The 15747-nt window shown below is 39.4% G+C and overlaps 2 pseudogenes; both read right to left on the bottom strand.

The window, feature by feature from the left end:
* Positions 1 to 4864: 4864 nt before the first annotated feature.
* LOC149203056 (3-phosphoinositide-dependent protein kinase 2-like) lies at positions 4865 to 7936 on the bottom strand (annotated as a pseudogene).
* Positions 7937 to 11164: 3228 nt separating this feature from the next.
* LOC149203057 (3-phosphoinositide-dependent protein kinase 1-like) overlaps positions 11165 to 15747 on the bottom strand; it is a 31028-nt pseudogene continuing 26445 nt past the window's right edge.

Below are 15747 nucleotides of genomic sequence, written 5' to 3' on the forward strand. Positions count from 1 at the left end.
ATATCGCATATCGCAAATCGCAGATATCGCAGATCGCAAATCGCTGTCATCGCAAATCGCAAATCGCTACCATCGCAAATTTTGCTTAATGGTTATGCCGTATAGCGTGATGCTTGCGATTTGCGATTTCGCATATCGGCGGTCGGCGGTTTTCGAAGGTCTTCTTTTAAAGGGGTGCGTGTGATGTATGCGACGCGATGAACTTCGCATCGCTCATTCGCGGTTCTGCTTTTCGCGCTCGAGCAATGCTTCGGCCTTTCTTTGCGATGCGATTTAAGCCTTAGGGAGAGAAATATAAAAACTTTAGAAAAATATTATTTTGGGATTTTTGTTCAGGGTCCCCTCTTTGCTTGACGTTATTGCTAATGTCAAGTGAAGAAGGGGGGTTGTTGGTGACCACAACAATGGCGATTCACTGTGAAGAACCAATTATCTCTGCTTGTTCTATTGCATTTTCACTTCCAAAACAGAAAAGTTTTCTTACGCCTAAATTTTGTTATGAACAGATAGAGTATTACCCCTTATCCTGTCAATGATGTTTCGTCACAACTTTTTATTTCATTCCGATTGTTTGCTTCCTCTGGGTTATTTCTTTTATTTAGACCTAGACATTACTTAGTCTTTTCAAAGACAAAATAAGGTCTTCTCTGCGTACTGGCATTTGTAAAGTATGCTCATTTGTCGTAGGTAGAGCCTCTGCTGCCCGCAAGCGTCCATAGCCTCGACAGGTTTACCATATTATCCAGCAATGATCCTTTTTCCTGCTTGAGGTTATTTACAACATTCCAGAGAAAAACCTTTTTGACACTTTTTCTTTCCTTTTTAATTTTTTTTTTTTTTTTATTCTCTAAAGAACAATGTCTTGGTTTGGTGGCCAAATTATGACACAGTCATTCACTTGATTTACACTTTTGCTGAACAAGCTGGTTCGCGATGAGACCCCTTGTCTTTTGATTGCAAAAATCTTGAGTCATTGCCCTGTTTTGATAGACAGTAGTGGCAAAGTCAGCAAGTTATAATATCTGTGATCATGATAATCCGCCTCGTGATGAGACCTCTTATTCTTTGAGAGATAGTGTTTTCTTGGATTGTTTCTCTGGATGCTGCGATTTTCCTTAACAGGGAGGAAATCATTGTTTTTCCTTAAGAAAGCTCTGGACGACAATAATAGAGTTTAAGAACAGCAGTTTTTTGCAGAGAATACTTATTTTGCTATTGATGATACTTTTCATTGCGTTGGCATAGAACAATTTTTGCCAAAAGTTACCTTCATCCCAGATTTCTTTGTAAAGTTGAAAATAACATCACATTCAGGCTAAAGTTAACTCTACTTGTCAATAATAAAAGTCAGATTTTTCGAAAAGTTTTACTATTTATACAAGTGAAATCAAAATCTGATAGAGAAATGGTATATACTTCATAAATACAATTTATGATCACTCACAACCAACCTTATTTATATTTAAAAAATAAAACTAAAATAAAACTAAAATTATCCTACAAAAAATAGAAGGATAACCTTCTATGGAAAATACATTTTGAGGATTTGTCCGTTCACAGGCAGAGAATCTCTCCTGCCTGTCAAGTCCTGCAACACAAAAGTCGATGGGCCTATGACTTCTACGATTTGAAAAGGACCAAGCCATAGCTTCTGGAATTTCGTATGTTTGCCCTTCTCTTCGTGAGCCTTATCCCACTTCAAAACTAAATCTCCCATCTGAAAGTTTTTTCTGGTCATTATGTTCGAATCAAAAGAGGATTTTATCAGCGCTTGGTGGTGAGCGTGGGTTTTCTTGGCCTGTTCTCGTTGTTCTTCTAGCTTGATTATTTCCGTTTGCCTTAGTTGTAAGGGAGAAGTGGATACTTCATCAATGTATTGTACTAAGGACAAGGAGGGAATGACTAGGTGAGTAGGAAGAACTGCTTCTCTCCCGTAAACTAAATTAAAGGGAGAAGTGCCGATAGAGGGTTTCTTTGTAATTCTGTCTGCCCATAGGGCGTTTACTAGCACTTTATGCCAATTCTTTTGGCTTTGGTCGACTGTATTTTTGATAATCCTAATTAGGTTCTTGTTCGTTGATTCAGCCAACCCATTACCTTGCGGATAGTAGTTGTCAGAATACTTTAGTTTGAACCCTCTTTTGAGTGCGAACTCAGTCATGGTATTTCCAGAAAAATATGAAGCGTTATCGAATATTAAGGCCGTTGGCAATCCAAACCTAGTAATGATAAAATGATCTATGAATTCAATAATATTTTCAGAATTAGCTGTCTTGAGAGGAACTGCCTCTACCCATTTAGTAAAATAGTCAGTTGCAGTGAGGATATATCTATGCTGTTTAGAGGAGTGAGGAACGATCTCACCTATTATGTCCAGACCCCATTGGCTGAACGGCTGTTCGATGCTAACCGGCTGCAGTGGCATGGATGACTTCTTTTGTTTCCCTGCAGCCGTTTGGCAGACTTGGCATTTTCTTACGTGATTGTACGAGTCTTTGAACAGCGTGGGCCAATAGTATCCTGCACGTAAGATTTTGTGTGCGGTGGCTTCTCCAGCATAGTGTCCACCTGCTGGTCCATCGTGGAGTTCCTGCAAAACCTTTTTGGCTTCAGTTTTCTCAAGACATCTAAGAAGCACAGAATCATAGTTTCTTTTAAATAAGACATCATCTACAAGCTGATATTGTTTGGCTTTTAACCTCAGGGCTCTCTTCTTGATGTGATCCAGGTGAAATGGAGCATATCCATTTTTCAGGAAATAAATGATGTCGGCATAAAATGATTCTGCGTTGTTTAGGCTTACCTCATACGTGTGTACCTCTTCAGGCGATTCTTCAGGGATTTGCGATGCTCCAGCTAACATCTTGCAGAAGCCTTGGCCTCTTACGATGTGTGCCGGCTTGATTTCCAGGTCGTATTCTTGCAAGGCGGTGATCCAATTCGCTCTCTTCTCGCCCACGTCTTTCTGAATCAGGAGGTTTCTTACTGCTGGGAATGGTACTATGACCTTGGTATGGGCCTTTAGCAAGAAGGGTCTGAAATATTTGACCGCTTTGAAAACGGCATACGCCTGTTTCTCTACGTCCGAATATTTCAGCTCAGCACCTTGTAAGTTTGAACTAAAGAATTCGATTGGGGCTTCTGCCTTTTCTTGGTTTGCCTGGGTCAAGATCGCAGCATAAGAAATTTCTGAGGCAAACGTGTATAAGATGAATGGTTCTGAAAAATTTGGGGTTGCTAGGGATGGAGCGTTGATGATGGCTTGTTTGATTAAGTTAAACGCTTCGTGCTCGTCTAGACCCCATTTAAAGTTTGAATTATTTTTTATCATTTTTTGTAAAGGAGAAATAATGCGTGAAAAATCTGGGACAAATATTTTCACAAAATTGATCTGTCCTAGGAAAGATTGTGTTATCACAAAATCACTACTGAGGGCTGCAACCAAGCAAGATTTCATGTAACTCTTTCAACCTAGCTTTAGATCAAAGCTTAGCCTCTTTGATCAGAGAGGGCTCTCTCACAAACTCTTGATAAAAATCATTCACTACAAAAGATGGCTAACTCTTTACTTATTCATGAAAGCAAAAGATGGTTGGATACATGTCAAACTGGTTCTCATTGGGCTATGGAGTCTCATACACTAAGTAAACAAGAAAAACATAATCATTTCATAGAAGTCAAGGCTCTTTGCATTAAGTGTCAAACATACTCCATCAAAACCACAGCTTGCCAAACACACAGGAAGTCAGAGCATAAGATTATGAATTCTGAGTGATTGTGTTACAACAAGGCTGTAAAAGAACATAAAATATAAAACACCATCCTTATATTTGACCACAATAATCCATCGAGAATCTTGAGAAGAAATCAATACTGTTTTACTATTACTGTCACAAGTCTTACAATGGCCCAAAACAACTCTGTTTTTCTATAAAATGTCCAACCCTTTCTACATTCTAATTTCATCCATATATAGGAAAAAACAAAAACTATCCCTACCTTGAGTCTCCTCAACAAGCATGAAGGGAGAACTCGATGATCTACCATTAATTACCCTTATCTATTTCTAAACCAACTCATTAATTACAAAAGTGCTGAGTTATGATTACATAAAGTTCTAATCAAACTAAAATACTAATTCCTTTCTCCTCGTAATATGATTCTTCTTGGATGCTGACACATGTCCTTTTGCTGATTGAGTTTAGAAGGCTGAGCTATAGATACAATGAATACTGATTTTGGATGCTTGAAAGCGCTGATGGCTCATTAATTGACCAAAGGATGTGCTCCTATTTTAACGGTCTCTGTCTCCCATTTTCCTACATCATTTAAATACCACGCTCCAAACTCTTTAAACCTTTAATGACAACGCATAATCACTATATGCCATATGATCTGAATGCTTCATGGACCAAACAGGTGTATCAACTGAACATTCTGGTTACCCTATCAATACTCTAGTAGCTCGGTCATAAAGTGCCTTTGAGAAAACTTTATGAAAATAAACAAAATATTTTATTTTCCCTTCAAGACCTACACCTGTCACTGTTTGAGCTGTTATGAAATCCATGTATGATCTCCCTCCTGTGTTTGAGACCTTCTTTTAACATTCGCTGACCTCATCATCAAAATTCATTGTTTTTCCACAAAACAGCATTCTACAGCAGTTTCGTAGCGCGCTACGAAACTGCTGTAGATGTCAAAACAGAACCTATGTATCTTTGAAGCGTTTTCTGCTTAGATTCATGATCTCTTCAGACATTTGTACAGCTATTAGGAACCTAAATAGTTTTAAGAAGATGAAGCTTGCTTCTGTCATTACATATCACAGCAAACTTGATTAGCATCAAACCAATAAAAAGCTTCATAAATCCCAACTGGAACATAAAGTCACTGTAGTATTCCTTGCTGTCTTCAAATCTTCAAATGAGGTGGTCTTTTTCAAAGTACAGATCTTAAAGTTGGAAGAATTCAACACTTGGACATTAAGCTCCTTAGGATTATCAGACCAAACTATCTCACCCTTCTGTACCAATTTGACTGGGTCTACATATATCAACTTCGGCTTGTCTGTCAGAATCAGCTGCATCTTTTTGTTGTAAAGTTTCCGAATTTTCTTAACCAATGAAACCATCACAATGAACTCCCCTGGATCTAGAAATTTCTCCCATTTAGAGTCAAAAGCATCGATAGTAGAAAATTTAGCCTTGTGCTCCTTATTCTCTACTGCCACTGATGATGAGGCCAACTCTTTCTCTTTGGGAGGTGCTTCATCATTAGTAGAACCACATCCAGCATGTGAAAGAAGCCACCCAGCATCTTCAGCTTCATCTTCCTTGTCAACAGTTAATGGTGGGGCTAACTTTGGAGCCAGCATACCCCTAACATTATTCCAGTCAACTCCCTTGAAGAAAGGATGGCTCTTGAGAGAAGCATACCCTTCAGGGCCAAAAGCCAATTTTTTAGACGGGTCCATATCCAGCAAACAATCAATAAGGTGCCATGCTTCAGAAGAAAAATATTCAGGAAATTTGAAATCTCTATCCATGATCCTTTGGAATGTGAACCACTCACTGCCATCTTTAAAGGGTGATATGTCAGACAGCATCTGATACAAAGTGCAACCCAGTGCCCATAAATCGTTTCCAATTGTTGGAGGTGCATGCTTAAGGACCTCTGGCAGAACATAGGCAGCTGTACCAACAAATGTGTAGGCCTTCTCGTTTGACGTAGTCGGAATAATTGAAATTGAGGTGTTTTCCATTGGTTTTACACTGCCAAAATCTGCTAGTTTCACATGTCCATCTGCAGTAAGAAGTATATTCTCTTTACATCTCGGTGTATCAGTCCTACTTTGTGAAGGTACTCAAGGACATCCACAATCTCTGCAATATAGAAACGTACTTCATCCTCTGAAATACGAGATTTCTTAACAGCACGATTTGAATCCCATCCCAGGATAGGAAGCAACATTCCATGACAGTACTATGAAGATTGCAAACATGTTACAGATTGCAGATTGGTTAGCAAACAAATTTGTGAAGATGACACCCTCTCAATCAAGGAATAAGAAAGATGAAAGTTCTAAATCATATCCTAGCACGGTGACCTTCCATTCCATAAGTTGAAGTTATTCCTTCATAAATGTTGTACCTTCCCAACTTATTCCCAAGCATACCAGTGAATATGGCAGCTCAATGCAGAAATAGGGGAATGGTACAACGGCAATGGATTTCCCCGAGACCTGTCATTCCAATTAAATGTGGCTTCATGGCTTCAACAATTTAACCATGCAAACTCTAGCCTTCTGTTCCCTTGGGAGCGTTTGGGTTCCTGCTCACTGACCAACGATCCAAATCTTTATTGTAAATGTCAGAAGCATTTCCACTGCAAACCCACCATGTGGTAGCCAATCTACAAGATCAAAATTCACAACTTCTGCACGATTCAATCCACAATTGAAACCCCCAAAAACGAGCTTTATTTTTCCATATCTGAAAGAACTCTAATCATAGGCGTTTTACAAGATCGAAGGACCTTAACAAAAACCCTCTGATCTGATTAACTTCCACAGAATGGAATGTACAGCGCGCACCTGAGCAACACCACGAAAGCAGCGATTTTATGATACTCTCTTATCTGTCAAATATTCATCAATATTAACAGTTTTCCCGAAAGACGGATTCTGGAAAACCCTGAACTAATCCTTGCAAACTATAAAAGCGCCATTCTATCTCTCCTCCAAATCCAACCTTCCTTCTGTGTTTATTCAATGCGCACTCATCTTTTACCGACATCAGTCAATATCATTCCAGCCTTTGTGCCACATTTCTATCCCAGTGTCACTAACCATGGCGGCCTTGTGGCAATCAAATCTTTATAAAACTACTTGACACTTGGCATTAATCGCTGCATTTCATAAGAGCACTTTCATGTCTTCAATATGTGCATTAATAATGAACCAACGTGGTTGATAATATTCACGACATTTTCATTTATATCAGTCACTTTAAAAGCCCGTGTGCCTTGAAGAAACGACTGCAATGCATTTCGCATAAGCCAAGTAGTTACAATAGCTCCAAAACATTTTTATTTCAGAGAATAATACCAAGAAGGAGGTGCTGTGTATCCCAGTCTAAGAAAAACGTGATCCCCTGCAGAAATAAACACAACGCTGCCTATTTGTAACACTGGCACAACTTGCTGAACACGCACTTCGATAATGGTGGAGGGATAATTTGAAAGTTCTACATCAACTCCAGGAAATGCGCTCCTTAACATTCCCTTTAACTGGAATCAATAGGCTGGCCCTTCCATCACCAACACAGCTTTTGTCCATTTGCCCCCACGCCAAATTTTTCCTTCATTATCATCACCCATAAAGCGCAAAAAGGCCATATACACAGGGGTTATTCTAAGCTGGAATGCTACAAAGAGAAGACAGAATTGTTGACCAAAACAGCTGAAAACCTTCAGCATTCATGTTGCATTTTCCACCTTATAAGGATTAGGTTTTACATATTGATGATTGAAGGTGCAGCCAAAGTGCATATTTACCTTGTGATCATTTCTCAAATGAGTCACAAGCGCTGAAATGTCTCCAGCAACTGAGCATTCAGAATCCACGTAAGGGCAACTGTAAGGTCTGAACATACATTGTTGTTCATGCTTTAACTTGCTACAATATGGGAATATGTCGTGACAACCAAGCTTTTGATGTCTGCAAGGAAGTTCCAGATATTCTGCAACCTTTTCAAAAACCAAACATCCTATATTCCCCAGTTCATATCTGCTAGTGTGGCAATGGTTATGTACCTTCAACTTGCCAGAAGTAACCGTTGCTTTGCCTCTGGCAAATACAATCACACGGAAGAACTAATACACGAACAACCTTGTAAACCTTGATATCTTCAATCTCATCTGAAAAATCTGACATCAAACCTTTTAAGCAGATCAACCTCATCTACAGCAGTTGTAGCCAGTGTACAATAGGCATGCTATGATTCGGGCCTCCACTGAAAACTCGAACAAATCCCCAGTTTCGTAGCACGCTACGAAACCACTCAAACAAGTAGCGCTGTGAAACTGCTAAAAAGAATTCTGGCGCTGCGAAACTGCTAAACAGAATTCAGGCGCTGCGAAAACACCCTGACTTTAAGCTAGACTAAAAAATTTTGACAACAGCATTTTCAGTGATAACAGTGGCTCCACTTGGGATAGTGTGCCCTTGTGGTGCACTAAGAACATGCAGCTCCAGTGCCTTATCTATTTTGACAAACTGAAATTTGCTTGACAAGCATGACTGTAGGAGAATGAAAGCTACATCTACTGAAAAATGCTCAGTTGACCTTGAGCTTATTTGCAATTACCTACCTACCTACCCTAACAATTTAAACTTCCCTCAGCTCAATCAATATGAAACTTCCAATGCAGCCAATCATTTGTTTTATCTGACATTTGATTTCTTTGACTGTCCCGGAGTTCAGATCCAATATGACAGTGTAATGACCGCTGCCACTGAAATCTTCTCTGACTGTATCGGATTTCAGAGCCAATGTGATATTGTAAAGACCGCTGCCACTGAAATAGTCTCTGATCTTCATAGGAAAACTGAAACACTGGAGAGTAAAACTCTTCCATGTAATCAACTATAGGATCCCAGAACACATGATCAGCTTGTCCTTCCTTGAAACTTTCCAGTTGTGCAGACTGATCTTCAACCACACAAGACCCCTCTGATGTGCTATCCACTTTTCTATTTGACAAGCTATTCAGCTGCTTTTCCGAATCACTCCAACAAACAATGGAATTTTCCTCACTATTATGATTATTATTTGGAGTAAGCTGCTGCAAGGAATTACAAAATTGAGCAAGCTTTTCCTCTGCCTGAGGGTCATAGAAAATTTCCTCCAATATTTCTTCTTGCTGAGTGCAATCAATTTCATCTCCATCATGATCTGAAACCTGACAAATCTGCTGCATCTCTACATGAATATCTAAGGATAAAACATGGTTTTCACAGGTAAACTCTTGCTGCTCTTCATGCTGTGCTTCATGGAGTGTTATACCTTCTCCTTGGTGCTGAAAAACATTGTTATGAAGAGCCTCTAAAATTTCTTCATCTGTAAATTCATCATCACCATAACAATCCTCCAAGTACTGAATAAGATTTAAAGAATGCCTACAGCAATCTTTGAGCAGCAACAAAGAAGGATAATATTCTTTATACATTTCACAGAACACATCATGGAAATCAGCAAGAGAAGATAATGAACCATTTTCCAAACTTTTATACCAAGACCATGCTTCTCCTTCTAAAGTAGCCATAAACATCCTCATGAGACAATCTTCAGGGAAATGAACCTTAAGACTGCGTACATGTATGTGAAACTTAACCAAATGGAGAGCAGCATCATCCTTCTTTTCATCTTTGAATATTGGAAGATCATGTAACCAATCAACCTTTGGCATAGGATTTGGAAAACCAGGGATATGAGACCGATTCATAGGAGCATACCTGGCATTCTTTCTTGCAGTGGAATCCATCTTGAAACTTCATCAAGCTACTGATCTTCTAGCAGTGGAGTCACCTTCTAATTTATTCTTTGATGTGTGGAGTCGCCAAGGTAGTTTTGCAGCCTTGAAAATCATTTGAACTCCTGCTACCTTCAGAAATTCAATCTTAAGCTCCCGGCAGACGCACCAAAATGTTATCACAAAATCACTACTGAGGGCTGCAACCAAGCAAGATTTCATGTAACTCTTTCAACCTAGCTTTAGATCAAAGCTTAGCCTCTTTGATCAGAGAGGGCTCTCTCACAAACTCTTGATAAAAATCATTCACTACAAAAGATGGCTAACTCTTTACTTATTCATGAAAGCAAAAGCTGGTTGGATACATGTCAAACTGGTTCTCATTGGGCTATGGAGTCTCATACACTAAGTAAACAAGAAAAACATAATCATTTCATAGAAGTCAAGGCTCTTTGCATTAAGTGTCAAACATACTCCATCAAAACCACAGCTTGCCAAACACACAGGAAGTCAGAGCATAAGATTATGAATTCTGAGTGATTGTGTTACAACAAGGCTGTAAAAGAACATAAAATATAAAACACCATCCTTATATTTGACCACAATAATCCATCGAGAATCTTGAGAAGAAATCAATACTGTTTTACTATTACTGTCACAAGTCTTACAATGGCCCAAAACAACTCTGTTTTTCTATAAAATGTCCAACCCTTTCTACATTCTAATTTCATCCATATATAGGAAAAAACAAAAACTATCCCTACCTTGAGTCTCCTCAACAAGCATGAAGGGAGAACTCGATGATCTACCATTAATTACCCTTATCTATTTCTAAACCAACTCATTAATTACAAAAGTGCTGAGTTATGATTACATAAAGTCCTAATCAAACTAAAATACTAATTCCTTTCTCCTCGTAATATGATTCTTCTTGGATGCTGACACATGTCCTTTTGCTGATTGAGTTGAGAAGGCTGAGCTATAGATACAATGAATACTGATTTTGGATGCTTGAAAGCGCTGATGGCTCATTAATTGACCAAAAGATGTGCTCCTATTTTAACGGTCTCTGTCTCCCATTTTCCTTCATCATTTAAATACCACGCTCCAAACTCTTTAAACCTTTAATGACAACGCATAATCACCATATGCCATATGATCTGAATGCTTCATGGACCAAACAGGTGTATCAACTGAACATTCTGGTTACCCTATCAATACTCTAGTAGCTCGGTCATAAAGTGCCTTTGAGAAAACTTTATGAAAATAAACAAAATATTTTATTTTCCCTTCAAGACCTACACCTGTCACTGTTTGAGCTGTTATGAAATCCATGTATGATCTCCCTCCTGTGTTTGAGACCTTCTTTTAAACATTCGCTGACCTCATCATCAAAATTCATTGTTTTTCCACAAAACAGCATTCTACAGCAGTTTCGTAGCGCGCTACGAAACTGCTGTAGATGTCAAAACAGAACCTATGTATCTTTGAAGCGTTTTCTGCTTAGATTCATGATCTCTTCAGACATTTGTACAGCTATTAGGAACCTAAATAGTTTTAAGAAGATGAAGCTTGCTTCTGTCATTACATATCACAGCAAACTTGATTAGCATCAAACCAATAAAAAGCTTCATAAATCCCAACTGGAACATAAAGTCACTGTAGTATTCCTTGTTGTCTTCAAATCTTCAAATGAGGTGGTCTCTTTCAAAGTACAGATCTTAAAGTTGGAAGAATTCAACACTTGGACATTAAGCTCCTTAGGATTATCAGACCAAACTATCTCACCCTTCTGTACCAATTTGACTGGGTCTACATATATCAACTTCGGCTTGTTTGTCAGAATCATCTGCATCTTTTTGTTGTAAAGTTTCCGAATTTTCTTAACCAATGAAACCATCACAATGAACTCCCCTGGATCTAGAAATTTCTCCCATTTAGAGTCAAAAGCATCGATAGTAGAAAATTTAGCCTTGTGCTCCTTATTCTCTACTGCCACTGATGATGAGGCCAACTCTTTCTCTTTGGGAGGTGCTTCATCATTAGTAGAACCACATCCAGCATGTGAAAGAAGCCACCCAGCATCTTCAGCTTCATCTTCCTTGTCAACAGTTAATGGTGGGGCTAACTTTGGAGCCAGCATACCCCTAACATTATTCCAGTCAACTCCCTTGAAGAAAGGATGGCTCTTGAGAGAAGCATACCCTTCAGGGCCAGAAGCCAATTTTTTAGACGGGTCCATATCCAGCAAACAATCAATAAGGTGCCGTGCTTCAGAAGAAAAATATTCAGGAAATTTGAAATCTCTATCCATGATCCTTTGGAATGTGAACCACTCACTGCCATCTTTAAAGGGTGATATGTCAGACAGCATCTGATACAAAGTGCAACCCAGTGCCCATAAATCGTTTCCAATTGTTGGAGGTGCATGCTTAAGGACCTCTGGCGGAACATAGGCAGCTGTACCAACAAATGTGCAGGCCTTCTCGTTTGACGTAGTCGGAATAATTGAAATTGAGGTGTTTTCCATTGGTTTTACACTGCCAAAATCTGCTAGTTTCACATGTCCATCTACAGTAAGAAGTATATTCTCTTTACATCTCGGTGTATCAGTCCTACTTTGTGAAGGTACTCAAGGACATCCACAATCTCTGCAATATAGAAATGTACTTCATCCTCTGAAATACGAGATTTCTTAACAGCACGATTTGAATCCCATCCCAGGATAGGAAGCAACATTCCATGACAGTACTATGAAGATTGCAAACATGTTACAGATTGCAGATTGGTTAGCAAACAAATTTGTGAAGATGACACCCTCTCAATCAAGGAATAAGAAAGATGAAAGTTCTAAATCATATCCTAGCACGGTGACCTTCCATTCCATAAGTTGAAGTTATTCCTTCATAAATGTTGTACCTTCCCAACTTATTCCCAAGCATACCAGTGAATATGGCAGCTCAATGCAGAAATAGGGGAATGGTACAACGGTAATGGATTTCCCCGAGACCTGTCATTCCAATTAAATGTGGCTTCATGGCTTCAACAATTTAACCATGCAAACTCTAGCCTTCTGTTCCCTTGGGAGCGTTTGGGTTCCTGCTCACTGACCAACGATCCAAATCTTTATTGTAAATGTCAGAAGCATTTCCACTGCAAACCCACCATGTGGTAGCCAATCTACAAGATCAAAATTCACAACTTCTGCACGATTCAATCCACAATTGAAACCCCCAAAAACGAGCTTTATTTTTCCATATCTGAAAGAACTCTAATCATAGGCGTTTTACAAGATCGAAGGACCTTAACAAAAACCCTCTGATCTGATTAACTTCCACAGAATGGAATGTACAGCGCGCACCTGAGCAACACCACGAAAGCAGCGATTTTATGATACTCTCTTATCTGTCAAATATTCATCAATATTAACAGTTTTCCCGAAAGACGGATTCTGGAAAACCCTGAACTAATCCTTGCAAACTATAAAAGCGCCATTCTATCTCTCCTCCAAATCCAACCTTCCTTCTGTGTTTATTCAATGCGCACTCTTCTTTTAACGACATCAGTCAATATCATTCCAGCCTTTGTGCCACATTTCTATCCCAGTGTCACTAACCATGGCGGCCTTGTGGCAATCAAATCTTTATAAAACTACTTGACACTTGGCATTAATCGCTGCATTTCATAAGAGCACTTTCATGTCTTCAATATGTGCATTAATAATGAACCAACGTGGTTGATAATATTCACGACATTTTCATTTATATCAGTCACTTTAAAAGCCCGTGTGCCTTGAAGAAACGACTGCAATGCATTTCGCATAAGCCAAGTGGTTACAATAGCTCCAAAACATTTTTTATTTCAGAGAATAATACCAAGAAGGAGGTGCTGTGTATCCCAGTCTAAGAAAAACGTGATCCCCTGCAGAAATAAAAACAACGCTGCCTATTTGTAACACTGGCACAACTTGCTGAACACGCACTTCGATAATGGTGGAGGGATAATTTGAAAGTTCTACATCAACTCCAGGAAATGCGCTCCTTAACATTCCCTTTAACTGGAATCAATAGGCTGGCCCTTCCATCACCAACACAGCTTTTGTCCATTTGCCCCCACGCCAAATTTTTCCTTCATTATCATCACCCATAAAGCGCAAAAAGGCCATATACACATGGGTTATTCTAAGCTGGAATGCTACAAAGAGAAGACAGAATTGTTGACCAAAACAGCTGAAAACTTTCAGCATTCATGTTGCATTTTCCACCTTATAAGGATTAGGTTTTACATATTGATGATTGAAGGTGCAGCCAAAGTGCATATTTACCTTGTGATCATTTCTCAAATGAGTCACAAGCGCTGAAATGTCTCCAGCAACTGAGCATTCAGAATCCACGTAAGGGCAACTGTAAGGTCTGAACATACATTGTTGTTCATGCTTTAACTTGCTACAATATGGGAATATGTCGTGACAACCAAGCTTTTGATGTCTGCAAGGAAGTTCCAGAGATTCTGCAACCTTTTCAAAAACCAAACATCCTATATTCCCCAGTTCATATCTGCTAGTGTGGCAATGGTTATGTACCTTCAACTTGCCAGAAGTAACCGTTGCTTTGCCTCTGGCAAATACAATCACACGGAAGAACTAATACACGAACAACCTTGTAAACCTTGATATCTTCAATCTCATCTGAAAAATCTGACATCAAACCTTTTAAGCAGATCAACCTCATCTACAGCAGTTGTAGCCAGTGTACAATAGGCATGCTATGATTCGGGCCTCCACTGAAAACTCGAACAAATCCCCAGTTTCGTAGCACGCTACGAAACCACTCAAACAGGTAGTGCTGCGAAACTGCTAAAAAGAATTCTGGCGCTGCGAAACTGCTAAACAGAATTCAGGCGCTGCGAAAACACCCTGACTTTAAGCTAGACTAAAAAATTTTGACAACAGCATTTTCAGTGATAACAGATTGCATGGTCTTTTTGTTATGGGGCATGGATATCTCAGAAATTTCTTTGATTCTATCAGGTTCAATGTGAATGCCCGATTTGGACACTATGAACCCTAGCAATTTTCCTTCACTCAACGCGAAAAAAGATTTCTTCGGGTTAAGCGAGATTCCATACCTTAAACATCTTTGAAAGATTTGCTTCAAATCTTTGAGATGGTCGCTTCGGTTCTTGGAGTACGCAGTTATATCATCCAGGTAAATCACTACTGATTTATTGACTAACCCTTTGAACGCAATGTCCATATCCCTTTGAAAAGTAGCGCCGGCGTTGATCAGACCGAACGGCATCTTCCGATACGCGTAGGTACCCCATTTAGTTCGGAAGGTGGTTTTTAGCTGATCGTCTGGGTGTACCAGCACTTGATTATATCCTGAAAATCCATCCAGGAAAGACATCAATTCTGAGCCTGCTACAGCCTGTAGTATTTGCTCCATAGGTGGGAGGGGAAAATTGTCTTTCTGACAGGCTTTGTTGAGATTCCGGAAGTCGATGCAGATTCTAATATCTCCATTTTTCTTCCTAACAGGTACCATGTTGGATACCCATTTGGAATGTCTGACCGGGAAAATTATTCTGGCTCTCAACAACTTATTCAGCTCAGTTTTTATCTGATTTTCCAGGTTGGGGTGGATTTTCCTGAGCTTCTGTTGTACGGGTTTCTCGTTGTCAATCATAGGGATAGTGTGCTGAATGATAGAAGTGTTATAAGCTTTCAGCTCATCGTAGTTCCAGGCAAATACGTTTTTGTACTGTCGTAGAAGACGGATGTATGTTGACTTTTCTTCAAGAGCTAGGCCTTGGCCTAGATTAACGTTTTTGGGTTTCTCTTCGGTTCCTGAGTTCACTGATTCGTAGTTCAGAGTTGAACTGTAAAGTTTGGCGTTAGCTGATCTTTTGAACCAACTTTTTAAGTCATACAAATCTTCTAATTTGACCACTGATTTGGGTATAGCATTATCCGCGCTATTTTGTTGTATTTGGTGGTCATGACAGTCCTCGTTGATTATCTGGTTTGAGTAGGATCCTTCAGAGGTAAGGAAACTTACGATGTCTGGGTCGTCGTTGAATACTCTCCAGTTGGTGATGTTGTCAAGGATAGACGGCTTAAAAATTAACTCTATGGAAAACCTATCTAGACTAAAGTCTTTGGAGGGGATGAGTCTGGAGGCTACATTTGCTAGCAGGTCTGCGCTTGCATTG

This window comes from Pinus tabuliformis, chromosome 2_1 (genome assembly GCF_031772625.1).
Source record: "Pinus tabuliformis cultivar Carrire ecotype Pingquan chromosome 2_1, CPIR1, whole genome shotgun sequence".
NCBI classification, from domain to species: domain Eukaryota; kingdom Viridiplantae; phylum Streptophyta; class Pinopsida; order Pinales; family Pinaceae; genus Pinus; species Pinus tabuliformis.